The sequence below is a fragment of the Suricata suricatta genome, chromosome 4, assembly GCF_006229205.1.
Source record: "Suricata suricatta isolate VVHF042 chromosome 4, meerkat_22Aug2017_6uvM2_HiC, whole genome shotgun sequence".
NCBI lineage: Eukaryota > Metazoa > Chordata > Mammalia > Carnivora > Herpestidae > Suricata > Suricata suricatta.
Window position 1 is genome coordinate 151,302,870 of NC_043703.1, and position 15,787 is coordinate 151,318,656.

Here is a 15,787-nt window from a genome sequence, read left to right on the forward strand (position 1 = left end):
TTTTGATTTGTATTTCCCTGATGATGAGTGATGCTGAGCATTGTTTCATGTGCCTGTTGGCCATCTGGATGTCCTCTTTGGAGAAGTGTCTGTTTATGTCTTCTGCCCATGTCTTCACTGGATTATTCATTTTTCGGGTGTGGAGTTTGGGGAGTTCCTTGTAGATTTTGGATATTAGCCCTTTATCTGATATGTCATTTGCAACTATCTTTTCCCATTCCATCCATCCATCACCTATTAGTTTTCTTGATTGTTTCCTTTGCAGTGCAGAAGTTTTTATCTTGATGAGGTGCCAATAGCTCCTTTTTGCTTTCATTTCCCTTGCCTTTGGGGATGTGTTGAGTAGGAAATTGCTGTGGTTGAGGTCAAGGAGGCTGTTTCCTACTTTCTCCTTGAGGGTTTTGAGGGTTTCCTATCTCACATTCAGGTCTTTCAGCCATTTTGAGTTTGTTTTTGTGTATGGTGTAAGAAAGTGGTCTAGTTTTTTTTTTTTTTTTCAGAGAAAAAATATGCTTGAGATGAAGTAAGGATTTCACCTGGCTACTCATCAAGTAGCTTCCTGATAACTCATTTCAAGTTTTTCTGATGGGGATGGTAACACCCAAAAGTTTAGATGACCATTCTAAATGTCTTTTGAACCATTAGAGACTCTTAACAATGGAGAAAAAATTGTATTTATGGAGGGAGGGAGGGAGGAAATGGGCTAGATGGGTGTTGTACATGAATAATGAATTGTTAAATCCTGAAACCAATATTGCATTGTATGTTAACCAACTAAAATTTAAATTTAAAAAATCTTGTGAATAACTCTAATTATTGGGGACACTGTTCCCATAACTGAGGGACCTTTGGGTGGTGGTCAAAATAACAGAGATAATGGTAGTTCCAATGGCAGGAGCTAGTTTAGAGCCAGGAGGAGCAACATAGCAGCTCACAGGGAAATGAGCAACAGTGAAAGCTGCCATTGCCTGAGAACCAACTCCGATCCTAGCAAGTTGGGAGGCACATTACATGCATCATGGTTAACCTTCACAACTATGGTCTAAAATAGATAAGGTCCACATTTTGTGAATTAAAACACGAAATCTTGCTCTGTTGAGAAGTATCTTGATTTGCCCTCAAAGCCATAGTCTTTCTGCCACACTATGATGCCTCTCAAAAGTGAGGACATTTAGAAGGACAGGTGTTTCTCAGGAACTTTAGGTGATGAATAAGACTGTTGCTCTTGTTATTCATGTCAGGATTATCTTCCTGCTGGCATGGGCTGGGGATACTTGTAGGCAGCAATGACTATTGGTTGAATTAAATTGAAAAGCATTTATACTAGTGCCATTGTTTAAGCCTAGCCTCCTTACCCTCAGCATTTAGGAACCTTCTCTGTCCCCTCTAAAATTTATCTTCAGCTTCCTCCCACTGGTGGGTGAAGTTCCTAGAGTCACCTCTAAAGAAGGAAGGCACCCAGTAAATGTATTGCTGATAGTTTTGAGCATTGGAGGGAGGCTAATTGGAGCCTATCAGCAGTAAATCATCCTCCACAAGAAGACAAAAGAGTGACTGTAGTTACTGATTTGATTTAGAGAAGCCTGACTCAGGAGGCTGTGAATTTGAGGCTAAGAACCACCACCACTGACAATGAACACATGGCTATTAATGCCATTCTTTCCTATTTGCTATGAGCACTTATGGATCACCCACAAAACTACCTATCTTCCCTATATTAATACCAACCCCAGCAAACAACTATTCAACCATTCCATTGGTCAGGTCTCCTACACCATGCCACTTCTGCACAGTCTCCTGTTGTCCATCTCCTAGCCCTTCCACCAGAACCTGCACTTATATGGCTTCCTGTGCCTCCCCTGGAATTGATGGTTGTCTGTAACTGAAAGACACATCAAATTCCATGGTTTAACTTTTAGGCATCCCCCAGGAACCATTCTCTAAAAGTAGCATGGATTTTAAGCTTACAATTCATATGTTGTTCTGGAGTTTACATTTTCTAAAACTTTACAAGCCTTTTCAAGTAAATGTTTGTGACCAAAATACAGGATTAAATAAAGTCTTAGAGTATTATCATGAGTTAGTGCTAACTCAAGGGAGCTTATAGTCTAAGTGGTCAGGGATGGTGTCTCCACTCCAGACATTCTGCCGAATCTATTGATGGGGGATATTCAGGAAAAAAAATTCAGCAGGACTTCCTCAGAAATTTCAATATTTTGAACACTAACAAGTGAGAGACCACAAGTTTCCTTGTGTACATGTCATATTCCTGGGCTGGGTATTTCGTGGGTCTGGGACAAAAGAGACCTTCATTCCAGAAGTTCTGGTAGGTCATGGGTCATTGGAAGCAAATTTGACTCTTTTCTCTTGATTCTAAGTAGCTCTAGGACACATGGTTCACCAAGGAGATGTAGGAGAGTTCTTAGAGGGCCACGTATCACACAGACATGCTTCTGCCTACCATTGCTGCTCTTGTCCTCCTCGGCCTTCTCTGCTTCCCTCTCATGGTAATTTGCTGTTTAATGCACTTGCTGGGCTTCTAATTTCAACAATTTCATTTTTTATTTCTAACAATGAGCTGTCTTTTGAAACAGCTTCCTAACATTCACTTTCTATTCTCTGCTGTGGTCCTGTACCCATGCTTAGTCTTGGGCAGTATGAAATGGTGACTGTTCTAGTGTTTTCTTTTCCCAATCCAGCCTTAGTGAGTCAACAGGTGAGCGTACTCGCCATGGCCCATAGTGTTCCATGGATCTCAATCTTAGATCCCATTAAGCATTGGTCTTCTAAATAGAAGACACCTCCTTGCTTTAGTATATCCTCCTGGCTATTTACGGGAGGGAAGGGAGATTGCAGGCAAGAAATGAGAAGGTTTCTGGGGCAACATAAATAAAAAGGGGGTCCTATGTGGTGCAAGCATGTTCACCCTCTACGGGAAGCATCTACCCGCCCCCATCCTTGTGAAGTGGCTTTGCCTTCCATACAAAAATGTACCAGCCACTCTTTGCTCTGCATATATTTACAGTGAACACACCTCCTCTCTTATACTCTTTCACTCAGTCATCACTTCTAGTCTTCAACTGAAAGACTTTCTGGTCTTCAACCAAAAGACTTTCTGTTTACTGTACCAAATCACACAATGTGAGATAAATGTTCAAGTCCTTATTTATGAGCATTTAAAGATTGCAACACTGCTTTTACAAGGCATCTATTTGATTCCAAAATGGGTAAGTTACAAAGCTACAGTTGGCCTCCATCAAGTCTGCAAAGCGACAGAGTCCTAAAGTTGGTTTTGCTCATAAAAAGGTAAACAATGACACACACATCTGGAAACAAATAGAACCAGAGTGTACCCTGCAGAATGCTAGTCAGGCACATTACACTGGTGTTGCCATAGAGGAGGAATATTAACATTGGGAGGCCTGGGATCGACTCACACGTTCTGAGAGTTGCCAGCCATTTGTACCACCTAATCAAGCCTCTCTGCAGTAACACCTGAAACAAAGTGTTAACATTTATCAAATGTGTGTAGATGGTTTAGCATAGTTCTGGGGCTATGTATGAGCTATCAACTGAATGCTCACAACAGACATTAGGACTTATTCCCATTTTACAGATGAGGATACAGAAGGACAGAGAGGTTGTATGTAGCACACACTCCAGATCACATAACTAGACAGCAGTGTATCTAGGAAGAAACTCCAACCCTCTGGCTCCAGAGACCCCACTCTGAGTTCCTTTGCTCTCAGCTTCTCCCAGGATGGATGCTCCCCCTGCTCACCATAAAGGCTTCAGCAAGTTGGGTTCACTGGTATTCGAGGAAGTGACTGTTGTCTCACATACTGGGCACATCTGCCTGTACTAAGTCCTTACTTTAGTCTTCCTCTGACTCCCAGAGGCATCCGGAACTTGTTTTTTTCTCTTTCTTTTGTTTTTCTCCTAACAGCCTCCAGAGATGTGACGCTGTTAACTGGTCCTGTCAATTGCACCTGAATATTATCTTTGTGGTTAGTGAAGCAGCCTTGGCCCAAAAGAAAAATGGGATCAGTCAATAATTAAACAGTTTGCCACCTATCCAGGCTCGATCGGCAACATAAATCTAATATTAGATATCAAGTGCATTAGAAATAATCTCAAGGAAATAGTAAGATATGCTGATAAATATCTTTTTAGCTATTCACAGTGTCACTTATATTATCCACAAATTAGAAATAACTTAAGTATCCCAAATAAGGAAATTAATAAAGTATAATTTGACCATACAGTTATATGCATGCATTAAAATTAATGTTTTTGTAATAATTAAAGATAGAAACTTCTCAAAATAATGGTCATTTTTAAAATTGGGACTTAGGGGTGCCTGGGTGGCTTAGTCAGTTAAGCATTCAACTCTTGATTATGGCTCAGGTCCTGATCCACAGGTTGTGATTTTGAGTCCCACATTGGGTTCTGTGCTGAGAGTGTGGAGCCTGCTTTGGATCCTCTCTCTGGTGCTCTCACTCTCTCTCACAATAAATAAATAAACTTGAAAAATAAAAGTGGGATTTAAAACAGTATTAAAGTATTGTTCCAATTTTGGGGAAAAAAAAAAACAAGCCAAAAGAAAAGAAACTCAGAAACACACACACACAGAAAGAGCAGAAAGAGATGCACCGTCCGACTAATAAGGCTTATCTTTTATCTCTTCTTCTGAATACCATGTATATTTTCCAAATTTTCTAAAATGGGCACTCATTACTTTGGAAATCTGAGGGAATATAATATCATTGTGTGTGTGTATTTTTTTTAAATGACCAAATGTATTCAAGAATCATCTGAAGCCAAAGAGGGATTTGAAGATTTGGGCATTGAAATGGGTTGAATCCACCATCCATTCTGATCCCAATGCTTTGGCCCCAAATCACTTTGAACTTCCCGATGCATTCCAGAACTCAGCAGCCAGGGAATGAGAGCAGCTGTGGCCTCTCCCCTCCAGACTCCATCTCCTTGGGGCTTGTAGTGGACATTGTCAGGGCTCCACCCATTTTGGGTTGTCAGAGAAAATACAGGACACCCAGTTAAATTCAAACTAGATAAACAACAAATGCTGCATGGGACATACTTATATTAAGAAATTATTCTTTGTTTATCTGAAATTCAGATTTAGCTGGATGTCCTGTAGTTTAAGCTGCTAAATCTGGCAACTCTACATGCAGAGCCCATTCAGATTGCTTTTTCACCATTTTGTAAATGTAAAAAAATTTGCTCTTTTCCTTTACTGGTCCCTCTAGAAACACTTCCTTCTTAAATCCTGCTCCAGATCTGTTTCCGTGCAGGCTGAGCTTAGGAGAAACTTCTTCACTCCTCCTCAGTCTGGCTCATCAGCTGTCTCTCTGTCTCTCTTCCTCTCTCTCTACCCTGTTCTCAAAAATCATTTTTTTAAGTTCTTGGTGGATTATCTAAAAATTAAATATTCTCAGGATTTTCTCCAATGCATAAAAATATTACTGGTACAGCTGGTAAACACGGCACAAGACTTTCCCACTAGAGGACCACTGAGGGATGGCCTAGGCCTCCACTGGCCTCTTGGCAGCAAGTTTTGCCCATATCTCTAACTCTCTGGCCCTGTGGCCCTCCTGTTTTCTCTTCTTGTTGGGGTGTAGAAAATGCAGCTCTTAACTCCTCTCTTCATGCTGCCCTGGGGTGTGCAGGGCTCTGATGCTGCTCCTGGCCTGCTTCTGGTGAGCCTCCTGGAGCCACCTACCTGACACTCAGGTGCACGGTCTATCCATGGCTTCTGGCTAAATCTTGCTTTCTTCTTAGCTATGCTTTTTACTCTGAGAGGAAGGTGAAGATTTCCCCGGATGCCCCAACTTACATGATACGGAGGAGTCTAGCCTTCCTAACCCTCACTCCCTCAGGAAATAACCCAGCATGGGTAGTAGACAGGACCCAGTCACAGACCAATATCTGAACTATGACTTACCCTAACTCTCCTTTCCCTTCCCAGTTGGTTGGTTCCCAGATTGTCTGAGGTTAAGCGGAAAGGACAGGATCCTTTCCTTATAAATCCTTATAAACACAATTGCTTTCTAAATTTTTCTGTCTTACTCATAACATACAGATTGTTAAATTTAAATGTTAAGAACTCGCTTCTCTATCTTCTCATCCTATTCTGACAAATAGATCCTGTGGCAAACCGGGAAGGTTGATGGGGGGAAGGGAAAAATACACTGTGAATATCTTATGTTATGATACCAGACTACAGAACACAGTAGATCAGCAGAGATAGCTAAGGCAACATAAAAAGAATCCAACTAGAAAAATCTGCCAAAACTAATTTAAATCTAATTCAAGCTTTTTTTCTTAATATACTTTCTGAAAATTGCTCTAGGCTAGAAAACAGTATAATGCATAAAGGCACCCTCTCCCAACCTCTAGCTGGCTATCAGCTAGTTTGGGAATAAATCTGAAGCCCTGAATAGCAATAAAAACAGAAATAGCTTCCACAAGCAGGTGGCATCCACTGATGATGAATTAGGCAACAAAGAGAGAAGGAATTATCAGGAGACAGAATGGAAAAGATAGAAACATATGGCGTCACCAACTCTTAGGTTTGTAGTAGGGATGGACAGAGCAGGGACCGCAACCCCTTCTGGACATGTTGCGGAGTTGGGGATCATTGAAGAGAAGATATGATTCTTTTAAAAAAATGTTGTTGTCTTTAATTTTCTCCATGTCATTCATATCTTCACTGAACTGCTTATTTATTGTCAATGGAAAAATCATTCCAGTTAGATTTAACTCATTAAAAGCTGGTTCAGTTGGCTGGATAGCTATGAACAATTTTGGCTAAGAATTTTGGGGTAAACTTAGGCTAAAATAATGCAGAGGCATGAGTTACAACCATCCATTTATTCATTTTACTAATTAATTTGAAAAATAATCTTTGAGTATCTACACTGTCCCAAGCCTGTCCTAAGCAATAGAAGACAAAGAGATTAATAAAAAATGGTATGTCATCAAGATGTCATCATCTACCAGGTAGAGGAGACACATGATATAACTAGCTTTATTATATAGGATGGTGACATGGAGAACTATGTCATCAGAGGAGAGAGGATGGATGTTGACTTCTCAATGGAGATGCTTCTTCAGGAAGCAGAAAATAACTAAATGTATTCTTTGGAAGGAAGAGCATCGAGAGAGTGAAAATAGACTTTGATAAGGGTCAGAGTCCAGAAAGAACATAGCATATTTAAGAAAATGATCCAACTTTAGTGCAAGAGGACCCCAGAGGATTTGAGGGAGCAAATGGAAATGGAGAAGCCAGACTGTTAGGGCTCCTTAGTTCATGATGTAAAATTTGGACATTATCCTTGATGATGGAATGTCATTGACTGGTTCTAAACAAAACCATGGCTGGTTTTTAACACTTAAGCATGACAAAACATATCCTCTTTTAGAAAGATCATTTGAGAGATGTTATGTTAATTACAAGGAGGCTAAGCTGAAAGATGGAGGGTTGTCACTCTAGGGGAACTAAGATGGGGTCAGAAATAAGTCAGTAGAAGTGCAGGTGGAGAGAAAGGTAGGTTCACAAGGTTGTGTGGGTGTGAAAAACTGAGGAGGTAGAACATGTGCAAAGGATGTGGGGGATAAGATGATGTCCAAGGTTTTGGCTTGGAAAGGGAATAATAAGGCACACAGGATTGAAAGGAGGTTTCCTAGAGATCATAGGAAAGAAGTTCAGCTTCAGATATGCCAAATTTGAGATGCCTATGGGAGATCCAAATGGAGATGTCTTTGTGCCATTTGCTGTACAGGTCTGATGCTCAGTAGACAGGCATGTTTGAGCCAATTTATTATTTGGGAATTGAGTCTCTGAGGCTGTGAATCAGTACTGTCTGGAACACTGCTATCTAAGGGGTAGGAAAGAAGACTAGTCAGTGAAGGAGACTGAATATAATTAGCCAGGTGTATAATAGAGGAAGCAGGAGCCTGATTACTAGGAGACAAGGAAGACAGAGTATCAAGAAGAGAATGGGTAACTTTGCCAAATTTTATAGCAAAGCGTCACACAGGGCGGTTGCATTATAGTCTGATGGAAGGATCCCTTCCAGCCATGGGGAGGCAGATTGTGTTCCAACTCATGGGAGAGCTTTCTAATAAACAATACACCTAGTTCCCTGCACACAGTAGGATGTTGGCAAATATTAGTTGAAATCAGGGATGTTTAACAATTGAATAATTTGTCTGATGAGGGCTACACAGGAGCTGATGAGGCAGAGGTAGTTGCCCACCAGATAGGGTTGTTATAATGAGGAGTCCACGTAATGGGTGGGAGAACTGTACAACGAGGGACCTTCTAACATTTGGGTGGCAAGTATTTGATTGAGTAGGTTTTTTTTAATGGCATTACTTTGGAAAAATGAAGAGTGAGACCCAAGGCCACCAGTTATTTACCATGCCATTTGAGGTCATTCCTGTAACCCTGGTGTCATATTTCCTCATCCATAAACTTGCAACAAATCATCTGTTCCATCTACTTCACAGAGAACAAATGTCTTTTTTAAGTGTTTGGGAACATTAAGAGAAAGAAACAAGTAATGACACCACTCAGCCCTGGAACATCTATGCCTGGCTTTGCTACCATGTTGCTAGGTCAACTTAAGCAAACTAGTTTTTACATTTATAAGATGAAGAGGATAGACAAGACAATGTCTAAGATAACTTCCTTCTCCAGTTTCCTTCAGGCTGTGATGACCATTTTCTTCAGCACAATCACCATTGCCGTCTTTACTTGGTATAGGGTGCATGCAATGTGCAAAGATCTTTTAAAATACACTCAGGTGGAGCTGCCTTGGTGGCTCAGTTGGTTGAGTGTCCAGTTTTGGCTTACATCATGATCTCACAGTTGTGATCTCAGGGTTTGTGAGTTTGAGCCCCGTGCCCCATGAGTTTGAGCCCCACCTCTGCATCTCTGCTGTCAGTGCAGACCCTGTTTCAGATCCTTTTTCTTCCTTTTTTTCTGTCCCTCCCCCATCTCTATCTCAAAAATAAATATTAAAAAACGTATATATTCAGATGGTCTTCAGTGTTGTCCAGCAGTGAGGGAGGGGGAGGGATTCCATTATTGCCTACAGTGTCCAGATGACAATGAGGCTCAACAAAGTCCATTGTGACAGGTCTGTGATCACAGAACTGACTGTTTTGTCTCTAATTTCTATGTTCTTTCAACCTCCTATATGTGCTTACTCTGGACATTGTTGTTATTAAGCAGGCAACCTTGATTACTGAGAAAGGGGTAGAACCTTCCTGTGGAAGGCCTGAACAGAGTCTCCAGCCTTTCTTTGGTGTGCACTCTTGAAAAGTCACTTTCTCTTGTTGGCAGGTGCTCAATTTCTGCATGCAGGAGGGCAGAGCTACCCTACTCTTCACCTCCCCCGGGGTTGTTAAAGGGGCAAAATGAGAAGGAGGTTGGGGAGAGCTACGCAGTTCGTGGAGCTCTTCCTTCTGCCAGGCTTGCAGGCATATCATCCAGCTGACTGCACAGCAATCTCATTGCTTTCCAGGGCCATGGGGCCCAGCATGCCTGTGCTGTGAGCTGGTTGTCTCCTGATGGCCTGGGTAAAATACCCCTTGGAGGGACTGGACTCTCCCTCCCACTCAATCCAAATATTTAGCTTTGAGCCTGTCTCAGCTGTGCTTTGGCAAGAAGCATTTGGGAGGAGGAGGCTGCTCCTTTGAAGCCCTGGGTGTCCTACAGGGATGCGGGGCCTGGGCCAAGCTAGTTGAGCTTTGAGGCCAGCAGCAGGTTTGAGACGCTCTGGGGCTCCTGACTTCAGCTGAGGGGCCCAGGGTGCAGGGCCCCACACAGCCGTGGGCTATCACAGAGCTCTGTCAATTGCAAGTGGAGCCTCAGGCACTAATGCAGCCAGCTCTGGTGCAGCCTTTCTGGGACTTCTGAGCACTGGCCAGTCACTGGACTGGAGCTCTACAGTGGGCTCTGGCTCTCTTCAAAAGGAAAAAGACTATTATTATTGAATCCCATAGTGAACTCTTTGGATACCCACTCAGTGGTATTCCCAGTCAACTGCTTGAATTGATGGTCCCTGGTCCCTGAAACTTTAGACTCTAAAACATAGGATTCTTACTAACTTAAACCTATGACTGCTGCGGGTCACTTTGCCCACTGTGCCGCTAGGCTGTTAAAGAAAGGAGTTATATGCTGGCAGTTGTAACCAGCTCCTATGTAAGGTGAAGGGCTGGTGCTTCACAAAGGGGAAACCGGTACATGTAGCCACATGTCTTCCACTAGCCAGCCACTCTTGGTCCTGCTATTCCCAGTGCCTGATAAATGTACAAATTTAAAGGGATGGTGATCCAGGACTCAGACCCTCAGAGATGGGTTAACACACGAGGTAATCTACCTACTCATGTATAACTAAGTGCTAACCAAGAAAAGGGTGGGGATGGATCTAGAAGCATTTTGTTCTAGGGAGATGGAGTCTCACTTATTTCTAGGATCCACTGCAGTGCAAGAACTGAAGTTAGTCCTAATAACTCTCTAATATGCTTTCTTTGGAAGTTGTGATCAACCAGAATCTCAGAGAAGCTATACCTGGAAGAACTGATCATAATGTGAGAAGCCTGGGCTTGTGGGCAGGGTAGAGGGTAAAGGGTGGTTGATGGTGCTAGTGCCTACCAAGATCCCTTTTTCTAGCCCAATGCACCCATTTCTCATCCCCCTCCCTTCTCTAGAGAATTATGTTCTATTTCCTCAGAGACACATTGTCATCAAGGATGTTATGCATCTCCTCTCCCTACCCACCCCACCTCCATCTTTCATGCCTCACCCAATGACTTGCTGATACAGAAGTACAAATATACCAGTTCCATTGTCTTATGGTGGGTTTCTGGTGCAATTCACCCACGATTCACTGTGGGATCAGGCTGAAAGTAGATTTCAGTTGAGACCATGGTCTTGCTTGGCTGCCCTCTTGTTAAATCCTGTTCCCCCTCATTCTCTATCTCCTAAGGCATTATAATCCCCATATAGGCTCTGTTTCTAGGTACTAGTCTTAAGCCAAGCCCACACTTGCTATGTTGGGCATCATGGGAGGCCCTTTATGTGCATTATCTCACACAATTTTCTGTTAGTCCTGTAAGAGAATATTACCTTCAACCCTTATTATTAAGCTGAGGAAACCAAAGCTCAGAGAAGTTAAGTAACTTGCTTAAAGTCGCACAGCTCATCTTCAAGTCTGAGAGTATCAGTTTCCAAAGCCCTGGCTGTCACCCTTATTCATTTCTGCTTTTGTAGTCATAAACCCTATTACTAGAGAAATGGCCTAGAAAAGGAAAATGAGATTTAGAGAAGAGATGGCTCTTGAGAGGCTCCAGAGAGGCAAGACTAAGATCTGTAAACTTCTGATGTGCTATCAGTTGGGAAAACATCTGATTTAGGTGACCTCTGAATCCTTGAAAGTGCCCTAACCAAGGCTGTAGAGTAAACACTGGAGACAGAGTGCAGGAAATTCCTATGGCTGGAGGGAAGTAAACCCAAATTTCCCTTGAGGTCTCACCCAACTCAATACCTTGAAGACCATGAGAAGGATTCTATGGCTATGTATATATTGCTTAATCCCATATAGATCAGTCTGATAGCCTCAAGCCTGAGTAGCCTTGGAACCACTGGCCCAAACCTACACTAGCACTTAACAAATCAAAGGCCCTGAGTGGAAACCATAGAAGACCTAGAGGGATGCTGAGTTCACTGCAGGTGCAATGCATACTAAGTCTCAAGTTTTCCTCCACCCAGACTTGGAGGGTCATCATAGAGTTCCTTCCTCATTCAGGGAGTGGTTCAGCAGAATAAATTCTAATAAGAATGTATTGTGGATAACGTGCCTCTAGATGTTGTTCCAAATAGTTTATAATACAAAGAGATTTAATTCTTATAACTATCAGATAAGTGCTACTATTATATACACTAATGACAAAGAAACTGAGGCAGAAATATACTAAGTAATGTATGGTCTTTCATGAACATATAGTTTTCCAGAGGCGACATGATATGTGTTATGACAACAGATTGAATGCAGAAGCAGTTATGGGGATCAGCTTTCTATTAAACTAAACATTAAAGACATTTTCTTATTCTCATTGTTTTTTAAAAATTATAGTCATTTTTATGAAAAGATATCATTTATATAATTATGAGTTTATTATTATTTTTAAGTAGACTAATACACATTGAAAGTTTTCTCAGTTTTAGTTCCTAATATGTAAATATTGATAGATAATATCTACTCTAAATTTTGAAGTCCTATGTGTGCCTGAAATTAATATGATACAACAATTATACTTCAATTAAAAACTGATATCCTCTATTTTTCTAAGTGTATAAAGGCATTCTGAAACTGAAAAGTTTGAGAATTCTTAATTGATTCCATTCTTTAATCAAGAATACTTCCAATATCCCATATTGGCAAAATAAAATTTGATGAATACAATCTATGCCATGTTCACTGGTGCCTGGTTGAATATAACCACATTTTTGTCCTGATTATTAATTAGCTCACTTGTCATTGGTCCTTCAGGAAGAATATTTCCTTTTTTCCTCTGGAGATGCTGTCTTCCCTAAATAACTAAATAGTTATTGAAGATACTGAGAGGTTGGCACTTACATATTGAGAATGTCACCCCCTGTATTAGTACTAGAGGGTGGGGAAATGGAAGTGAGAGGGCAGTAGAGAATGAGTCAGTAGGATACATAGGAGAGAGGAAGCTCTCTCCTCTAGGCCCAGGTGTGACCTTGGCCACTGTGGAAGAGCAGGAAGCAGAGAAAGTTGGACATTCTTCTCTTGAGTGGCCCTGCTCTCCCTCATTTGCCTCAGAGTGGGTTGTGAGGGGGTGAAAAAAAATTGCTGTCACTATACACACACCATCTCCTCATTTCAAGTAACTAAGATTTAGATGAACCTCAATTCAGGTCATGATTGAGAAAAAATGGGGAATCATTTGAGGGAAGTAAAATCTCTTAAAAACAAAACAAATTGATCCAATGATTAATAGAATTCATTGTTTTATTTTCTATAGCTGAACATTTTCTGAAGTATTTCTGTTGAGATAAATGCCTTAAATTAATTGCTGTTTTGGGGGAAGAATGCCCACCTCAGCAGTTGAATACTTATAAGTATAATTAAATGATTAAATGTGGGATCATGTAGTTAATGTTTTCCAGGGTTATGTTTACCACTGTATCTGCAATAGCTAGGACAAGTAATCAGAAAATACTTGTTGAGTGAAATAAAAGGAAAGCTGGGAGAAAGGAAAGAAAAAAGGAGAGAAGGAGGGTTTTTTCCTTTCTGATAGATCATCTTTAGATGTTACTTCATGAAAATGCATTTGGCATAACAGGAGGTAGGAAAAATCTATTTTTCCCACTAAACTATAAAACCTAAGGGACTTACCTTAAGGGAAGAACTGTGTTTAGGAATGGTAAAGTGTTTCTCAAAAAGGATCCTGAGTGCAAAAGCATACACTCATTCTATGGAGTAAGGGGACATCAGATTTTTACTATGGCAAATTCAGAAATATGGAATTCTCTGACTCGCCCTCTTGGTCTCGTAGATGCTTCTTTCTGGCACTCCTGCATCATAACTGAGTCTCTTTCTGCCCCCTTCTTAATAGCAGGAGTTGAAAGAAAACATGAGGATTTAGAAAAAAAAAATCCAGGGCCACCTTTAAATGCGTTTTCCAAGGCATATCAAAATATCCTTGGAATTTGTTGTGAAAATTTGACCACATCCTAGTTAGCATGAGGTTAAAATTAACAGTAACATGTGTTTTAGGGATCTCAATTTGCAAAATATTAATAGAGTTCACGGGTAGTTAAGTGCAATAAAGGGAGGAAATGAAGTTTATAGAGCAAGGCCCTGGGGATTACCGCCTTCCCTACCCCTGAGCACATTCATATCCCAGAACTCGACATGAGGTAAAGGAGGCCATAAAGGGAACATGAGAGAAAATCTCAAGGTTAATGTAATGGATCTCCTTCTCTTCCCTCATGGGAGGGCTTGTAGTACCTTAAAGATAGGCTCACCCAGCCCTAGCCTCTTCCTCCTTATTCGGAAACTTTATGATTTAGTCAGAGTTGCAAAAATAGGGATCTTTAGCAAGGTTCACAGCTGCCAGAACATCAGGAGAGAACCCTGACCCATCCCTTGTAATTTCTCTGAAACTGTGATCTTTGCTGGGTTGGATCTCCAGTTGAACTACTTAGGCAAGAGAAAGTCATGGAAGACATCCAGGTTTGAGAATCGGGAGATATAGATTTCCCTCCTTTGCTAGTAGTTCTCCAGTGACCTTGAAAAAATAAATCACTTCTGCCTTCTAGACTTCTGCCTGCTCACCTTTACAGAGAAATGGTGGGCTAGGTAGACATCTGTAAGGGGCTCTTCCTGCCTGTAATCTGGCTTAATGTGAATCTGACCCTTGTCCATGGGATTTATAGGAAACTGTATTAAATAATGATTACTTAATACATGATTCAGATATTAAAGCCAGGAAAAGTCACTGCAAACTAAAATAATTCTGATAGGGAGAAAGGTAAGTTTTAGTTCAAAGCCCTGAGGGGAGTAGAAAGACTGGAGGGCATTTCAGGCAAATTGAAGGCTCTGATTAAAGGCCTGAAGTGTGGCAAATAGACCCTAATTTGAGAGTCAATGGGGAGAATGAAGTCATTGGTACACGTTGGAAGAAACACAAGAGAACCACTAGAATTGTCTCAGGACTTCATGTGGGAAAGGAAGAGTCTTCTGGGACTATCTCTGAGGTTACTTTCAGGGACACACTTCAGTGTAGTGTGTGGAGGCATTTTTGTACTCAAAAATGTCAATATCTGTGGCTTTTCTGGTCAGGTGCCTACTGGTCTTTCCTGTCCATCTAGAGCTGTAGCTGAGATTTGACCCACTCATTTCAGTTGGCCAGTTGGCATGTGTCCTTACACAAATTCCTTCTCACACTAGGTCCTTCAATAGGCCTGTATTTTGCTCACCTTCTGCTTGCAGAATGAGGATATTCTCCTTTCGGAAGAGTTTCCATTCTGAGAGTGATGACCATCCTGAGTGCTAATGTAGAAAATCTTCCAATCTATGGTTTCCTTCTCTCCAGATTCTTAGGGTTTAGTCCTCTGAACCTCAAGGAGTCTTGAGAATAGCCAGGACCCAAACCAGTCCTGTTCATAGCAAAGGTTGTCAGGAGCCTTCAACAATCTCAATATTTGGGCCAGTGGAGCTCAGAGGTATCATGCAGCCTTGTTGGGATCCATTGACTGGTTAGGTGGCCAGGCACTCTCACCAGATTCTAATAGCTTTGGTCACAATGAGGTCTGAAGCTTGGTGCTCCCCAGATGGTTGGTTCAACCCTGCTGATATCTCTGCCACTCTGTAGTTGTCCACAGGACTGAAATCTACCCTTACATACTTCTTAGTCATGAACCCTCATTTTTTTCAGTGTCCCAGTCCCCCCACAAGACCACAGCCAGTTCTGTGAAGAACTTGGTTCATTTATCTGGGGTATTGGTATTCTGCTTTACACTTACCAGAGCCTGCATTCTTTATCTGACTAGTAGATGCTGTAGCAGAGATCACCATCTGAGCCACGAGCAAGGCTGTCACACACCCATTTCCTTAGGTCCATTCATGTGGCACGCTCCCATCTCCTGAACATTCATCACACATTCTTTCTGCTTACACTTGATTTCTGGCCCTTGATTTGTAAGGAGTTGGAGCAATGGAGG

General features: G+C 41.5%; 1 long non-coding RNA gene across 1 annotated transcript in view; it reads right to left on the reverse strand.

Moving 5' to 3' along the window:
* LOC115289173 overlaps nucleotides 1–15,324 on the reverse strand; it is an 80,786-nt gene extending 65,462 nt beyond the window's left edge. Inside the window, exon 1 of the long non-coding RNA XR_003907436.1 lies at nucleotides 15,044–15,324. This is a non-coding gene — a long non-coding RNA (uncharacterized LOC115289173). The remainder of the gene's footprint in view (nucleotides 1–15,043) is intronic.
* Nucleotides 15,325–15,787: the final 463 nt, after the last annotated feature.